Source organism: Cydia amplana, chromosome 3 (assembly GCF_948474715.1).
Source record: "Cydia amplana chromosome 3, ilCydAmpl1.1, whole genome shotgun sequence".
NCBI classification, from domain to species: domain Eukaryota; kingdom Metazoa; phylum Arthropoda; class Insecta; order Lepidoptera; family Tortricidae; genus Cydia; species Cydia amplana.
In genome coordinates, this window is record NC_086071.1 from 1,542,529 (window position 1) to 1,560,131 (window position 17,603).

General features: G+C 35.6%; 4 non-coding genes across 4 annotated transcripts; all 4 read left to right on the forward strand.

The window, feature by feature from the left end:
* Nucleotides 1–346: 346 nt before the first annotated feature.
* On the forward strand, nucleotides 347–569 carry Trnas-gcu (transfer RNA serine (anticodon GCU)). Its single transcript has 2 exons — nucleotides 347–383; nucleotides 534–569. It is a non-coding gene; the product is annotated as a tRNA-Ser (tRNA).
* A 1,513-nt stretch (nucleotides 570–2,082) lies between these two features.
* Trnay-gua (transfer RNA tyrosine (anticodon GUA)) lies at nucleotides 2,083–2,169 on the forward strand. Its single transcript is given in 2 exon segments — nucleotides 2,083–2,119; nucleotides 2,134–2,169. It is a non-coding gene; the product is annotated as a tRNA-Tyr (tRNA).
* An 11,795-nt stretch (nucleotides 2,170–13,964) lies between these two features.
* Trnay-gua (transfer RNA tyrosine (anticodon GUA)) lies at nucleotides 13,965–14,051 on the forward strand. The gene is given in 2 exon segments: nucleotides 13,965–14,001; nucleotides 14,016–14,051. It is a non-coding gene; the product is annotated as a tRNA-Tyr (tRNA).
* Nucleotides 14,052–16,949: 2,898 nt separating this feature from the next.
* On the forward strand, nucleotides 16,950–17,036 carry Trnay-gua (transfer RNA tyrosine (anticodon GUA)). Its single transcript is given in 2 exon segments — nucleotides 16,950–16,986; nucleotides 17,001–17,036. It is a non-coding gene; the product is annotated as a tRNA-Tyr (tRNA).
* The last annotated feature ends 567 nt before the right edge of the window (nucleotides 17,037–17,603 follow it).

Below are 17,603 nucleotides of genomic sequence, written 5' to 3' on the forward strand. Positions count from 1 at the left end.
TAATGTAGGTATGAAATTATGCATTTATTAATGATTAAAACAAGATTAAGACCTTATTTGTGACCGTACGAGTAAAGTGACGTAACGACTGACGAAATCTGTACGGATATGATGGTCGTTCTTGTCTACGTGACAGCGTGATAAAACGGTGTCCGTCACTTTCTTTCCCACGGTGTTAAACAGTGACAGTTATTTTATCACGTGGATAAAGATGGATAAAGCTATCCATAATAGGCTGGCTGGTCCACTCAATGGCTTGGATAAAAACCAGCCATACGTTACACTTAACATAATCATGATGCAACGAAAGTGTAATGTGACTGGTCATTTTGTTTCGTATTACGCACCTTCGATAGCTCAGTTGGTAGAGCGGTGGACTGCTGCCCCCTTAAGCCAATTAGCGGTATCTCAGATCAAAATTTAATGCAAACATAGACTTTAAGTTTTTTATCTTATAATTCCATTTTCAACTATTTTTGTTTTTGAGATACCGTTAATTGGCTTAAGGGGGCAGTGTAGATGAAATAAATGTTATCCATAGGTCGCTGGTTCAAATCCGGCTCGAAGGATTTTTTTTTAAATACGTTATTAATACAAAATAAATATGTATAATTATTTTAACATTCCATTTGCGTAAATAGTAAAAAAACATTGCAGAACCCAAAAGCTAGAAAAATATGCATGAGGCTGTGCCCATTTGAATGAAATAATGGTTTACGGATTTTCAACGCGTGGAAAATGCATAGGCATAGATGATCACCAAAATCCGTGATATCACATATAGGGTAAAGATCGCGAGGTAGTTGTTGGCATAGATTAACATGTGCGTAGTATCTCGCCATCGTGAAAAGCCACTTCATGCATTTTGTAAGGAAAAACGGACTTAGAATAAAGAAATAGAAGAATTCAATCAAAAATACCGAAATCATTCCAAAAAGGTTTTAGCAAGTTTAGACACATTTAAAATATTTCACGAAAGTGTTAGAGTCAGACCAAGAAAAGTCTGCAGCGGATTTGATAGCCCACGCAGTGCACGTGTCATTTTAAACGTCAAACTTCTATGAAATTATGACGTATAAATAACACTTGCACTGCGTGGGCTATCAAAATCGCTGCAGACTTTTCTTGGTCTAACTCTATCGATGTTGTCAAACTATCCCAACCCTAAACCCGACCTCGCGTGACGCCCCATACCTTATGACATTATGAATTGACGTAATTCTATTCACCAAATGTCAGTTTGACCTTATGCTAAGTGCAGTTCGTGAATTATTTCACGGTTGGATGTTTGATCTCCCCGGGTTGCCCTTTCATATGATTGCCTGTCAATTTGTTCGTAAATGTTTGGTGCATATTAGATGGTTTGAAGGCTGCGCTGGCCTACCTGTGACGATTTCCCTTTTTGAATATTTATTGTTGGTCTGTTATATAATTTGTTTGATAATTATTAACGACTTTGGTGTTTAATATAATATATGTATAAAGTGATGTTCTAAAGATGGCACCCGCTACGACTTTAAAAATGTATGCAGTGGTGTATTTTAAACGCGTCCATGCCGACCGTTTTTTTTTAATTATTTTATCTCATTTGTTTTTTAAATTATATTATCTCTGGAAAAATGAACTGTAGCCTACATATTCATTAAATATAAAACGGTTTTAAGTGTTTAGTAAAATACAGAATAAAGGCTAACCATACCTTTTATGGCCATTTATTTAATTTATTCAAACGGGTGTCAAATCCCATACAACTTTAGAATAGGTATTATTTTAAGAAACACAAAAAGAAAGAAGGTGTAATGCAACGAAAATGAGTAATAGATTAGGATGATCATTTGGATTGGAGGGATATTTATTTCGACGGTGTCAACAAAAACCGACTGATTGTTACGTCATAAATACTTGCATAATTATAAAGAGTAATGTGACTAGATATTATGTTTAATTGTTATTTTCACGACTAAGCTATTCACGACCTTATTCCTTTGACTATTGGTTATTTTTTGCGTTAGATGACTGCAACTGCTGCTCTTTAGTTAAGCTTAATTAATAGTGGTGTAAGATTTCGGCGAATTATATGCACCTTCGATAGCTCAGTTGGTAGAGCGGTGGACTGTAGAGGTAAAAACTGTTATCCATAGGTCGCTGGTTCAAATCCGGCTCAAAGGAATTTTGTAAAGTTTTTTTCGACTATTGTTTAGCTCGTGACATGTTTCAATTTTGGATGTTTGTTTTCTCCGCACTACCCTTTATGATTGTCTGTTAAATGTTTGCTGCATAAATATTTAAGAGTCAAGTTTGGTCATATGGCTTATTACGTAATCCATATACCATCTTAGTTGCTCTGCGTTGCACCTTTTCAAGTAAAGCTATATCCTTCTGAAAGTATGGACTCCAAATCTGGTAAGCATATTCAAGTAGAGGCCTTATGTACGTCTTATATACTTTTAGAAATAGTGCCTTATAAATTGTCTTAAAGGTCTTCCTTATTAGGTATACTAGTGAGTTGGCTCTTTTTATCAATTCCAGGATGTGCATATCCCACTTTAGGTTGCTTGTTATAGTGACTCCAAGGTCTCTTTGCGAGTTCACCTCTTCTAGGGCCTGTGTACCCATGATATATGGAAGCTGAGGATTTGTGGGCCCAATATGAAGAATGGTACATTTATCCGAGTTAAGTTACGTCATGTCATGAGCCAGTCCTAATTCGATTTAAGTCTTCCTGAATGATATTATGCGTTATGAGAGGGTTGCCCATTATTTTCGTGTCATCAGCGAAAAGGGACAGTTTAGATTTGACAATGGACTTAAGATCTGTGACAAAAATCCCAAAAAGGATTGGACCGAGGACAGATCCTTGTGGGACACCACTAAGAACCTCAACCGGTTCAGACAGCTCCTCCCCTACTCTGATTTTCATTTTTCTCGCACTTAGGAAGTCTTGAATCCAGTTCAGAAGTCGTCCACGGATCCCGTATTGCTCCAGCTTACTAATGAGCCTTTTTATAGGTACCCGTCCGAAGGCTTTCTCGTAATCTAAGTAAACCACATCCGTTGGAAGGTGTTCGTCCCAGTTCTTAGTCCAATAATCGAGACACATCAGTAAATTAGTAACCGTTGACCGTCTGGGAATAAAACCGTGTTGCTTTTCAATTATGATTTGCTCCTCAGATAAAAATTGTCTAATATATTTAGCGATGATTTTCTCCATTACTTTACAGGCGATGCACGTTAGACTTATTGGTCTGTAATTCGCTGCAGTTAGTTTGTCGCCTTTTTTGTATATGGGGGTAACGGTGGCTTCCTTCCAATCATTAGGCAATGTACCCGACTTAAAAGACAATGACATTATATATGACAGCTGTTCACCTAATGCATGACTACATTTCTTTAAGAATATTGCCGGTATACCGTCTGGCCCCATAGCTGTTTCGTCTTTAAAGGTGTTTATCACTTTTTCCACCACCTCAGGGGAGAATTCAATTTCTTCTAAAGATTTCAGCACTCTTGAAGTATTCACTGCAGGTATTGGTACAGTATCTGGTTTGCGAAAATGTTTGCAATTTCTTTACTGTCATTTGTGATAAGTGATAACGTTTGCGCTCTCGTCGCGTAATGATGGAGGGACTGAAACCTTTGATGTTAGGCTTTGTCTTATAAAGCTTTTAGCTGTAAAAGCGCTTAGGGCTGCTTAACACAACACAATTCATCACGAAGTAGAAGTTTCTATGCAGTGGTTCGTTACTTCTTACAGCTAAATACTAAGTCCATATAAAAAAATATAATACATATATGTCAATCTGGAAATGGAATATATGAAAGCTACTTTAATATTTTGCATTTTTCTCGCTTTTCAATCAACACCGATCACATGATCAGCCAATTTAACTCACTCCGCAGACTGTTTAAATTTTTCAAGCGGTCGTTAAGGGTGTCGTTTGTATAAGAGGGGACGATACGGGACGGGTCGGAAACGGCGCCACTATCGCGACCACGACACTTTCTATTCAAATTAGGTACGACCGCGCACCAAACAAAAGAGCATCTTCAGACTTTTCATACTATCTTGTTTTACATTGCTGCTTTTGCTCTGAAACGATGAAAGCGTTTCTGTATGAATCAAGCAATGGATGTTAATATATAAATTGGTGTTATGTTATCCTCGTAAGGCCCAACGTCCTATTTTTAGGACTGAGAAATGTAGTCCTTCCGGCCCAAGCAACTATATTAATTTATCAATTAGCGGCCCAGAGTCCTAAAATTAGGTCATTCACTTCTGACATGTACCGATCCTAAATCTTTGCGTGTAAAGAAACCTTTATTTCTTAAATATGGCGGAACTGAACGCAGTTATTATGATTACCTGTCAGTTTGACGTTTGACAATCAAATGACAGTCTTTTGGCACGCGGATGTTGGGAAGATGGCGTCCTCGCGAAAACGTTGTAAGTAAATCCGTTGTTTTCACCAGAATCTTAAATTATTTTAACCTAAATTTAATTAAAAATACTTATTTAAGCTTTGTATTATGACGATCACTAAAAATTTTTTTCCGTTATGATTTATTTCGAGCAGGAGATGCGAGCAAATTTCGATGTCCTAAAATTAGGTCGATGGAATGTTATTGCATTAGTACAATGTAATTGTTTTATCATAAATTTTGTTTTTTTCTAGGAGTTTTGTAACTTTATTTTGAAAGAAAATGTTTATTTTGATATTTCATTTGTAGGATAAGATAAAAAAATGTAAGAACACTGATCTCATTGTTGATAAATACCAAAAAGTATTATATTTATCTAAGCAAATTTGAGACTATACTATAGTAATGTTACAGGAAAAACTATTTTTTATGATGTTTAATTGTTTATATAAGTAATGTGAGAAACTTGATCTCATCCTTAATAAAGACTAAAGTGCAATTGTTAAACAAAGTTGAGGCTGATGTGATAATATTTTAAAAGAAAGTACTTTTTGTTGATGTTTAGAATACATAAGTTTAGATTTATTGTACAACTAATGTACTACCTACATATACATAAATAAAAATAATTATGAAATATGTATGTTCGTTTTTATTTAATGATTCACAGCTATTTCATTGGTTTATTGCAAATGTAGTGACTAGATAAAATAACAAATATTCACAAAATATAATCCCAGTGACCTAAAAATAGGACATTTTTTTTTCGAGTAATTTTAAATTAATTTTATTCATAATACTTACATTTACAGTACTTAATAAGACTTCAGCTAAAAATATGCCAATTTCAGATTTTATAGCAAGTAGAAGGTCTGGGCCGCTAGTATAAGTACCTAAAATTAGGCCGTTGGGTAGATATGATAAACGTCCTAAAAATAGCTTGGGCCTTACGAGGTTAAAGGGATGGCGGGTAGAAGGTTGTGTCTAAAGCACTAGACGACACGTCAGGCCGGTACTTCCGGACTCGCCGCTTGAATGCGTGCAATGAAAAGTTGTGTCGCAGTTATCCATTCTAGATAGATAGATATAGGTAGGTACCATTTTATCACGAGAATTATAAAGTGGATGTAAATTAAGTTACTTGGTCATAACGATTTGTAAGGTAGTTAATGAAATATATGTATTTGGTTGGAGCGTAAACCTGCCCTAGTAGCACGGTCGCATTTTTATCATTTGTCACCATGCCTGACACGTTCTAACAAGTATGTAAGTGCGACAGTGACGGGCATAGTGATAGTCGATAAAAATGGAACCGTGCTGAGCCCGTGAGCACCTTTTGTTTTAATGCATTAAGGCCGTGCATCGAAAAATAACAGGATCTTAGAAACGTGGCAGTGGCTAGCCCCGGAAACAAACAGTAGTGATTTTCGGATATATGTTTCTTGACTATATGATAAGTGATTTCATAGTTGTCAAAACACGAATGCTTAAAATTTTCTCGATAGAAAATAAATCCAAACTTACGTGTTCATTTTTCGGTTTTAGCTTCGTGCAACTAGAAAACACATCCATATCCAGCACAACCCACCTTACAGCAAAGGTTTTCATCTCGTCTTAACTTTCAAAGAACTAAATATTAACTTATTATCCTTTACCGATGGATTTATTATCGATTTTTGATTTTATGAATTCAACAGCAAACGCCCATTTTACGCAGTTCGGTTTCTCTTTCTGTCATGCGTCAAAGTCATAAATGTATCCTTTATGCCAGTAATGTTAGATGGCCGTCGTGCCTCAAAGAGGTAAGACCTATGTCACTTCGCGCAGCGCTCCGAATTACGTAAAATTTTAATATCCAATAAACGTTGAGTCGTAACTCCATTGAGTAGTAACGGAATCGGAGGTAAACCTATGATGGTGCCCTCTTACAGGTCTATACGTTACGCATGTGTGCGTGTTTGCTTAGCTACGTCATGCTACGTCGAAATCTATACTCTCTTTGTCAGTTACAACGGGTTAGGAAATTTCGACAGATATTGAAATGTATCGGTAGCTGTTTGGTATTTAGCCATCAGAATCTAACCGTAACTTTTTGCTTTATTTTTGTTTGAAAATAAAATATCTATAATAGAATATATTTTTTGCTTTTTTCTATTGTAATGATAAAAATAAATCTAGTATGTTTCATGCTCAAATAATTTAAAATAATTGAATAAATATTAAAAACTAATTGATATTAATCGTTTTAATTATTATATAGTTATTAAGTTTGTTTGAATAAAATATTTTATTTCAATAATACGAAAAGTTATTATATTTAAGTACCACTAAAAAAAGGTCCCTACTTACAAAAACTCACTTGCACGGGCCGGGGTTCGAACCCGTGACCTCCGGTTTGAAAGTCGCACGCCACTACAATTTCACATACATAAGTAATTTACAATGACATGATACCGTGGAAAAAGTGAATATTACAATGTACTGTGTTACTATCATTTTATAGTTTATTTTGGCTTGACAAGGAGGAATGAGAAAAACGTGCAGAGCAAGAGGATTAAATCTCTCTGTCCCTTTCTTAAAGTAGCCAATCCTAATTATGACATCTGTTTTGATATTAATTCTTTGAACATCATTTGTCGATGTTCTTTTTTATATCATCGAGAAAGATTTTTATTAAAAAAATGTGTTGAATTTATATGTTTTATTTATGTTTTTTTGGCATAAATTTCATTACTTTTGACAAATTTTGATTGTGATGACAAACGATTTGATGTGATATGTGAAACGAACCATGTGATCAACGATTTATCTAATAAAACTTCATTTAGTCGAAAAAAATAGTTGTCTATCTACTACCGGGTGGAAAAAAATTATGGGCCCTGGAGGGAAAGTGCCTTAAAACCTTAAGTTTGCTCATTTTACTTAAATGAAACATTATTGTTTTTTAAAGAAACAACTGCATTCAAAGATTTTTGAAGTGAAAACTTCTTTAGCGGCGCTAGGCACTTTTTGAGGTGGGGAAAAAATGATAAACTCGAGACAGCGTAAGGCGATCATGTGACCGTAAGGTTTAGATGGCCAATCATTTAGATGGCATTTAAATCAATAAAGAAAAACTCAATGACATTACATGAAAAAGGTTATAATCTTGTACGGGCTGAAATACGAGGATCTCACAGTATTATAACTTTATATCACTCAAATATAATTCAATAAAGCTACATCTTGATGAAATCGCTAATAAAAGTGAACTCTAGTACTGGTGAATAAAACTCAAAATATCATGACCAAATATATTTAGATGCGAGGTCTGCAAGGTAACTTTACAATTCCTATTCGAATTTTAAACAACGCTATAAATTTGAATTTCGAATTTTAAACAAGATCACTGACCAGCAATTTCGGAACCAAAAGTTTTCAATAGAAAGGAGGATGGGTCAATTATACATAGTGCTGCAGACATTTTGGATTAGTCATTGAGTTTTCACTTCTGTCGGCACTCCCGGAATGCAACACGTTGTTTTTTTTTTAAATTCGCTTAGTCGCGCCCGGGAATCGAACCTACTTTTTCCACACTGTATAAAAGAACACAAATGCTTTTCTTCTGGTAACTTAAATGTTCTATCTATCTTGGTGATATGTCAATGCAATCAAATAATCTGAAAAAATAATAATAACCCAATTTATGAATTCCGTTCCTTCAGAAAAATGCGAAATGTACGTACAATTTTTAGGGATATCGTACTTTTCCCAGAGACAAATTTAGTTGGCTAAGAGACATTTTCACTGATTTGGGGTCTGGGCTCTAAAAATCTAACATAATATGATAAGGACTTAATCGTTTTAAGCTCAAGAGTGAGTTTTCCTAAAACTTTTTCTAAAAATTATGTCTTTATTAACGTTAGGAGTGCACTGCAGCATGTCAAATGTATGCCAAAATGTCAAGGGAGAGAACAATAAATTAAGTTTCAATTCCACTTCCACTCATCAGCAAAGTGATATAAGTATATCAGCAGTTTAAAGTTATTTTAGATTACAAAATTAGCGCATCAAAAAAAATCAAAGTGCATAGAAAAAAAGTCTCCTGAGTCATAATAAAATTGATGTCTCTTGGGTCACCAGAAAAGTCACCAGGGAGAACGATGACCCAAATCACATTTAAAAGAAAATGTAAATTTTGTGTACTACCTACGAACATTTTTCAAAAAACTATGTTTTTATAACATATTAGACCCAGGATAGATCTAATACCTCTTTTCGTACCCCGGATAAAATGGTCGGCGACTAAAAAAGTAACTGAAACGTTACGTTATTAGGTTCACGATGCCGCGTTGTACCCTTGCCTTCGTTGCGATATGTTTGGTAAGTCAGGAGACTTAAAAAATGAGCCATGATTTTGGGACATATTAACAAATATTTTGTTGAATATATATTAATTTTAGCGGACTTTAATAATTTACCAGTTAAATTAGATGTAAATACCTTTTTAGTTAATCGTTAATATGATATATTAGTAGCAGTAAAACACTTTATTGTACAAAAAGACACATAAAACATGAAAAAACACACATCCTTCGTATATGGTAGAATATATTTTTCACACTTATAAGTAAAAACCAAAACCGATACGCGATTGGGATACGCTCTTTTTGTATCGGATACAAAAAAAAAAATCTCCTGGGTCACCAAGAAAAATCGACATATTAAAATAATTCAGTTCGTTTTTAAGTTCTAGTCAGATTGACTTTTTGGTTATTTGAGATAAATTACAATAACGCTTAGATTTGAAAAACATGATTTTCTATTTTGTTGCGATCGACCCGGGTAATAATAAATAAATAAAAAATTAAAAATAAACAAAAATAAAATAACTTAATATAATATCTTTTTTAAAAAAAGGGAACCGCCTTCAAAAAACCAACCCACTGAAAAGTACAAAATAATTTTTATATGGCGCCCCTTTACGTGTCCAGTCCCTATCCCGTCGTAAAGCAAAATTTTGCCAAAAAGTAATGAATACCTAATAATAAGAAAATTAATAATCATCCGGGTAATTACTTAGTTTTTGAAGTCGGTGCCAAACCAAAAATTTTGAGAACCGATATTTTAGACAACGAAGAACGCTGCACTTACTTGCATTATAAAGACATACTTAGTTTACTCATTAATTTAGTTCTTGTAGGTACTACGTACTCGTATTTTTTTTCTGATTGGTAGTAAAGACTGTTTTTGTTGGTTTGGCACCGCCTTCAAAAACTAAGTAATTACCCGGATGATTATTAATTTTCTTATTATTAGGTATTAATTACTTTTGGCAAAATTTTGCTTTACGACGGGATAGGGACTGGACACGTAAAGGTGCGCCATATAAAAATTATTTTGTACTTTTCAGTGGGTTGGTTTTTTGAAGGCGGTTCCCTTTTTTTAAAAAAGATATTATATTAAGTTATTTAATTTTTGTTTATTTTTAATTTTTTTTTATTTACTTATTTTATTTTATTTTTTACTTTTTAGTGATAGGTAGGTACTTCATTTATTTTAGGTTTTGGGCTAAAATACTAGTTAGGCTCTCCATTTAGTTTTGGGCTAGTAACTACCTACTGTTGGTGATGGCCTAACTCGATGATAATCGCGACACAACATAATATGACGTTTTGGTGCTAAACGATTTGTATGTATATTACTCCCACTCCCATTCCCAGTCCCAGTCCGAGTCCGACTCCCACTCCCACTATTTTATCTAAATCGGTTTCAGCAACATAAATTTGTTGGTAGGTATACCGATAGCATCGCCACCTACCGGGTCCAATTGGTTTTTCAAACCATCCAAGTACTGTACACTAAAACCTTCTCCAGAATGTAACAAACACTTTTCTGAAAACCGCATCAAAATCGGTGCAGCCAAACGCGAGATAATCACGAACAAACATATACACATACATACGTACATACATACATACGGGTCAAACTGAGAACGTCCTTTTTTTTAAAGGCAGTTAGAAAAAAGTTCATCGACCCACCTAGTGGAACTCTGTAACATAGGCACACGACGACAAGTCGGTTAACCAAAACAAAGTGTGCCTATGTTGCACCAAACCTAAGTTCCACTAGGTACAGCAAGGGTTCAGCATCAGCTCTATCTTGGGTACTGCTCTCCCAAGTGCTCATCAAGATGTGACGGATGACCAAAATAGCGTGGGCCTATGTTGCCCCAAACCCGAGTTCCACTAAGTACAGCAAGGGTTCAGCATCAGCTCTATCTTGGGTACTGCTCTCCCAAGTGCTCATCAAGATGTGACAGATGACCAAAATAGCGTGGGCCTATGTTGCACCAAACCTGAGTTCCACTAGGTACAGCAAGGGTTCAGCATCAGCTCTATCTTGGGTACTGCTCTCCCAAGTGCTCATCAAGATGTGACGGATGGCCAAAATAGCGTTGGCCTATGTTGCACCAAACCTGAGTTGCACTAGGTACAGCCAGGGTTCAGCATCAGCTCTATCTTGGGTACTGCTCTCCCAAGTGCTGACTATGATGTGATGGATGACCAAAATAGCGTGGGCCTATGTTGCACCAAACCTGACTTCCACTAGGTACATCCAGGGTTCAGCATCAGCTCTATCCTGGGTACTGCTCTCCCAAGTGCTCATCAAGACGTGTCGGATGACCAAAACAGCGTGAGCCTATGTTGCACCAAACCTGAGTTCCACTAGGTACAGCCAGGGTTCAGCATCAGCTCAGATCTATGTATACTAAAACCTTCTCCGGAATGTAAGAAACACTTTTCTGAAAACCGCATCAAAATCGGTTCAGCCAAACGCGAGATAATCGCGAACAAATATACATACATACATACATACATACATACATACATACATACATACATACATACATACATACGGGTCAAACTGAGAACCTCCTTTTTTTTGAAGGCGGTTAAAAATACGGCGAATTTGAACTTTTGTTTGTTGTCGTTGTAAAATGTATTAAAAAATAATGTAGGCACCCCTGACAATTGAAATTCAAAATTATCCAGAAAAAGCGGCCAACTGCGAGTCGGACTCGCCCATGAAGGGTTCCGTATTTAGGGGATTTATGACGTATTAAAAAAAAACTACTTACTAGATCTTGTTCAAACCAACTTTCGGTGGAAGTTTGCATGGTAATGTACATCATATATTTTTTTTAGTTTTATCATTCTCTTATTTTAGAAGTTACAGGGGGGGGGGGGGACACACATTTTACCACTTTGGAAGTGTCTCTCGCGCAAACTATTCAGTTTAGAAAAAAATGATGTTAGAAACCTCGATATCATTTTTGAAGACCTATCCATAGATACCCCACACGTATGGGTTTGATGTAAAAAAATTTTTTGAGTTTCTGTTCTAAGTATGGGGAAAAAAAATTTTTTTTTTCTATTTTTGTGTGAAAATCTTAATGCGGTTCACAGTAGATTGGTCCATGACAGAATACATCTACTTACCAAGTTTCAACAGTATAGTTCTTATAGTTTCGGAAAAAAGTGGCTGTGACATACGGACGGACAGACGGACAGACAGACAGACAGACATGACGAATCTATAAGGGTTCCGTTTTTTGCCATTTGGCTACGGAACCCTAAAAATGAGTGTTTCAAAAAGGCACCCTGTATTCCTTACATACCTAAATAATCTCTTATTCAATAAAACATATAATTACTAAACACTGTGATTTATTTCAAATAAATGCAAATCGATCGGATAAAAGATATTAATACCTACCTATACAACAATGAGTACGAGTACAGTCAGCTGCAATAATATGTTACACACCGAAGGCCGTTTTGCGGTAGATCATGTTAGATCTTATTTGTAGAGCCATAAGAGCGTGTCACATATTTTTGCGGCCGTCGAAGAGTAACATATTATTGCAGGTGACTGTACCTATGAAAAATTCGAGGGTTAAAAAGCATTTCAACCAAAGCATTTATAATAATAACGACTATGGACGCCTGCAACCCCAGGGGTATTGTAACCCCATAACAATAAGGTTGAAATTTGCATTTACGAGTAGTGACCGCAAAGTCAGGTGAGCGTAATCAAGTAAATCTGTTTTCATCATATTTTATTTTATCAAAAATAATCTCTTTTCTGTTCTTGTGCTATTTTCTTATTATCAATACTCTTAACTTATATGCTATATACGCTGCTGCTTCTATGCTGTTAACATCTTCCAAAACAACAATAAATATTCAGGTTTATTAATTAATTATTTTATTGTTTGCTATTATGAACAAGTAACAACGCCATCTGTTTAAATTTTTTCCGAATTTAAGTTTCTGGCCGACCGCAGCGACCGCGTATAATGGTAGTTAACTTCTGTAACGTTAGATGGTGCTAAAAGGTCACACAAACTTCACGTGCGGCGCGAAGCGTTTCCATGTGTGCGTGTTAGCGGGGAGGGAAGAACTAGCGGGCGTGGTTTACGAAGCGCCAGACGCGGCTGCAGTAGGCCCTTAAGAATTTTAAGATCGGTCGCTTGAAATTGTTCGAACAATTTTGTATCCACATTAATTATATTGATTTTGTATTTAGTATCGTAAAATGTGCCGTAACTTTGCTTCGAAATTACAAGTTAATTTAAATTTAATAATAAAGTAGGTATTGTATTATCGTAGCTATGTAGATATAAATATGCCGATTTAAAATAGACCATTACTACTATCATGTTGTAACACTTAAATGAGGTTATGATATGGTTTTCATATATAAAAACTGTTGGCGCAAAATTACCCAGTGGGGAGCAAAGTGGGCACATTTTACGGTAGAGTGTGTTCTCCTGACTATTATTTATTTTGAAATAATCAAGATACCAAAGTTTAGTTTAGGTTAGGTTAGCGCTGTTTACTTAGAACACAAAATCGGTGATTTTTCCGAAACCATCAATTTTTGCTGAACATGCATGGGGTTCAAATCGGTAGCTCTTATACTCCCGTCACGGGCCTTCTTTAGATCCATAGTGAACGCGATGCCCTGTATGTTGCGCTACCAGAGGGCCTAGCCAAGATGACAATCTTTTGAGCCGTAGCGAACTAAACGCTATGGTTTCTCTATCATTCTTCCATATTAGTGCCATAGACAGAGAGAGAGAGGCATGTCGTTCGCTACGGCACAAACGATTGTCATATTAGATAGGCCCCCTGAATTGTGAAGCCTCAACTTTTGACTACCGCCGGGTCGTATTTCGACTTTTACTTCAGCTGTCAAATTCCAAAAACGAATAATTTATACCTCTACTACTTATTAACATCTCTTTGATTGTTACTAACGCTACACCAAAACAAAAATGCTCAATCACTATTTTATTTACATTCATTTACCCATTTAATGACCTTTTCTGATAATGCATTTAGCTTAATTACTGATAAAATTCAAAGGTTATGTAACACATTAGTTGAATAACAATTTTGTATAGATGTGTTAAGTTAATTACTTGGAAATGAGATTCATACTTTATGCATTACATCGCTTACTTGATAGTGGTGTAAGATTTCGGCGAATTATATGCACCTTCGATAGCTCAGTTGGTAGAGCGGTGGACTGTAGATGTAAGAACTGTTATCCATAGGTCGCTGGTTCAAATCCGGCTCGAAGGAATTATTTTTGTAGATCTAATAGGTAATTATAGGTGTAGACTCTATAAATCAGTGGTTCCTAACATTTTCAGTCCGGTCACCCCTATGACTAACTAGGGAACCTGATTTTATCCCTCCTCCCAATGGTAATAAAAAATAAAACGTGTACGTTTGTTGTATTGTTATATTAGGTTAGTTTATTAGGTACCCCCGTAAAATACCAGTTTTACCCCCACGGGGGTAATTACCCCCAGGTTAGGAACCACTGCTATAAACTCTTTTCTGTTTGTATGGTAAGGATCCTGACTGAATTTTTAGTCAGCTTGTAGAAACTTCTTAAATCCATCCTTGGGTCCTAAGGACCAATCCTGCCAAAGGAAATCTCTTGTTCATGCAGAGCCGTTGACCTTTTTATGCTCTGAGCACACTCAACTATTAAAGTTACAGTTAATAATGTATATTCAATTATGCGGATTCATTTTTATGCGCAATAAGTGTTATGCTTTTTAGTAGTATACCTCTTAAATGTTATCCACAATTATGTTATGCGAAATCTGTTATGCAAATTCATATTATGACAATGAATATTAAGCGTATTCTATCCCCCACCCCCTAATGACGTCATTGCTTCCTTGATCAAAACGAGGTGCGATCCTCTAGTTTGACTTCTCTTTGGGTCATAATTTATTGTCGAAGTACTCCACTCGGATTCTATACCTACAGGGTTATAACCGCGAAAATCGAAGATCGTAAAGTTCGAGCAATTCAAAGAAAATCTTTATCACTCTAATTACGCCATTATTAGAGTAAAAGAGAAAGATGACCGAAATTTGCCAACTTCGGTGTTCGCGGTAGCACATAGCACTGCCGTGAAAGTTGCCGCGAGCGTGTATACGTACTTTAAACTGGGCCAATGTACTATCGCGGTCAGATTCTAACATGACTAAATAAGAGCCTACCTACCTAGGTGAGGGTGGGGAGGGTCGATCCCTAGGGGACACTTGGTAAACTTCATTTTTAATCAAACCAAACGAGATACATTTTTTTGCACTGGTAACACTCATTCATTCGTTCCTAACTTCACGTTCTGTCATGGCACTGTATCGGAAAAGTCAGTGGTTCAAAAATGGCGGACGGTGAAAGATTTTCTGCGTACTATATTCAATTTTCGGTAAGCTTTAACTGGATTTATTTTATAATATGAGATGGAAATGATGTTAGTGAGTGTGCTTATTTTATTTGTTGTTTATTGAAGTGATGATTAACTTGGATTACATTGATATACGCGAACACACGTTTCGAGTACGGCACGTTTTATAATCTTACTATGTATGGGGAGACTTTGTCTTTTTCTTCAGGGGAGATATGATTCCGGGATCATGTCACCCCCAAAGCGATCAAGTATACATTGTAATAAATTTACTTACAAAATGATTCATAGAGCTATCATAAATATTTTCTTTTCTTTAGTAAATCATGCCGCAAAAGTACGACCAGAGAAACACTGATTTAAACTTTCAAGGTTTTTGACTCATTATTGTTTATTAAAACGGGATTTAATGGCGTATAATTCAGTTTTTAATTATACAACCGACTCCGAACTCCGAAAACGGAATTATCCCCGTGGCCTTTGAAAAGACTAACTAAAGTTGACGTCAACATTTTACGAACTACCCGCACTTGGTCTTGTTTATCAAGTTAAACGTTTTACACACAGGGGTTGTTACTCGGTCGACAAACAACACTTATAACGATATTTGGTTTTCAACCGGCGATATTTGTTTTTATGGATGAAATGCTATTTCAATGGCTTTCCGACCTTATGTACTACAGAACCGACGGTCCATAGAAAGGATTTTAGGATTATGCAGCTCAAACACCGTCCTCGAAACGTGAGCAGTAAATTTCTAAACTTATTTATTATAGTAAACAATAACGACCAGAGATGGGTAAAAAATTTAAAATTGCTGTAGGTATCTGACGCTAAAAATACCTTCATAATAACTTTAAAAAATTTAGCTTGTTACAAGAAATTTTATGTTAGTAACTTAGATTTTTGTTTTTTTTTTTAACTTTTTTTTTGGTTCAAAAATTGATTCCCTATTGTTGTTGTTTTATGGATAATACGCTTACATTGTTTTTTAAAAGTATAAGATTATGGATTAATATGTGTTTGATATCTTCATATATTAATTTTCTGTAGATAAAGTGAATAAATTAATGTAGATACTACCCTCGAAATATGACATTGCCGTTTAAAATCTTTTTACCAAGTGTCCCCAAATCTGGAAGACTTGATCCCTTCGGCTTAGACATCTGATTACCGGAAATACAACTTCAAAGCATGGAAGATGCAATATATATATGTTTGCTGTGTATTTTACAAATTATAGATGCATTGCTAATAGCGATCCGAGTTATATAATCATTGAGAATCTGGTATGGGGAGACATGGTAAAAATCTGTTTACCATGTGTCCCAAGAACCAGGGTCACTTGATCCCCCTAGGATCAAGGCTCCCGACCAGGGGTAAACAAGTCTCCCTTACATAGGGGACACATGGTAAAAGTCAACAGTATGGGTTTTCATTAAATAATGGTCTAATTTATTGCACAAATCTGTTCTAATTCAAACTATTAATGAAGAGATAAATTCTGAATCGTATGGTCTATAAAGTTTTTCAATACTACAAATAGTTAAGAAAATGTATGCTAAAAACAAAAGGGGTGATCAACCCTCCCCAGTTTCCCCTACTTATTGTCAGTGTCTCAGAGTAACGTTGACTTGTAAAAATGTTTGTGAACTCGACTGTACAAGACAAGCAGCAGCAGTGACGTATTACAGAAGCCTTTCGTTTCTTTACTTATATAATAAGTACCTAAGGTGATAGTGTAGTCTCATTTCGTCCGCATGTTTGTACCTTCGATAGCTCAGTTGGTAGAGCGGTGGACTGTAGTTGTGAGAATCGTTATCCATAGGTCGCTGGTTCAAATCCGGCTCGAAGGAGTTTATTTTAGACTCTTTTACTGATAACTAGGTCAAATCAAAATACTGGGTTCACTTTTTGTATTGTATATAACGAAACGCGGTGATCTGACGTCCGACTTACAATCCGGATGTTGCGGGTTCAAATCCTGACTCTAACTAATGGTAATGAGTTTTTTGGATTTTATCTACGGAATATCATTTGATATTTACCACTAGCTATTCGGCGAAGGAAAATATCGTGAGCAAAACTGCATACATTTGCGGAAAAAAAATAAAAAATGACTCTGTAAGTATAGTTGAAATGTATCAAATATTGCAAGTAGGTAAGTTCCGCACGGCGTGTAAATGGGGCTTAGCTTTTATTCATAAGCCTCAATTATGAATTTATGTTTTATCCTTTTCTTACAAATACATAAGTCAAAATGACAGATTAAGACAAACGATTAATAGCTAATTGAGGCTTGTATCCCGTTTATGAATGAACGTAATTACTGACATTAGTTAACTATTATTTGATATTTGTATCATAAATATTCTCCTTCCTATAAGGTATCTAAAATATGTTGGTCTAAGCAGTAAAATTTA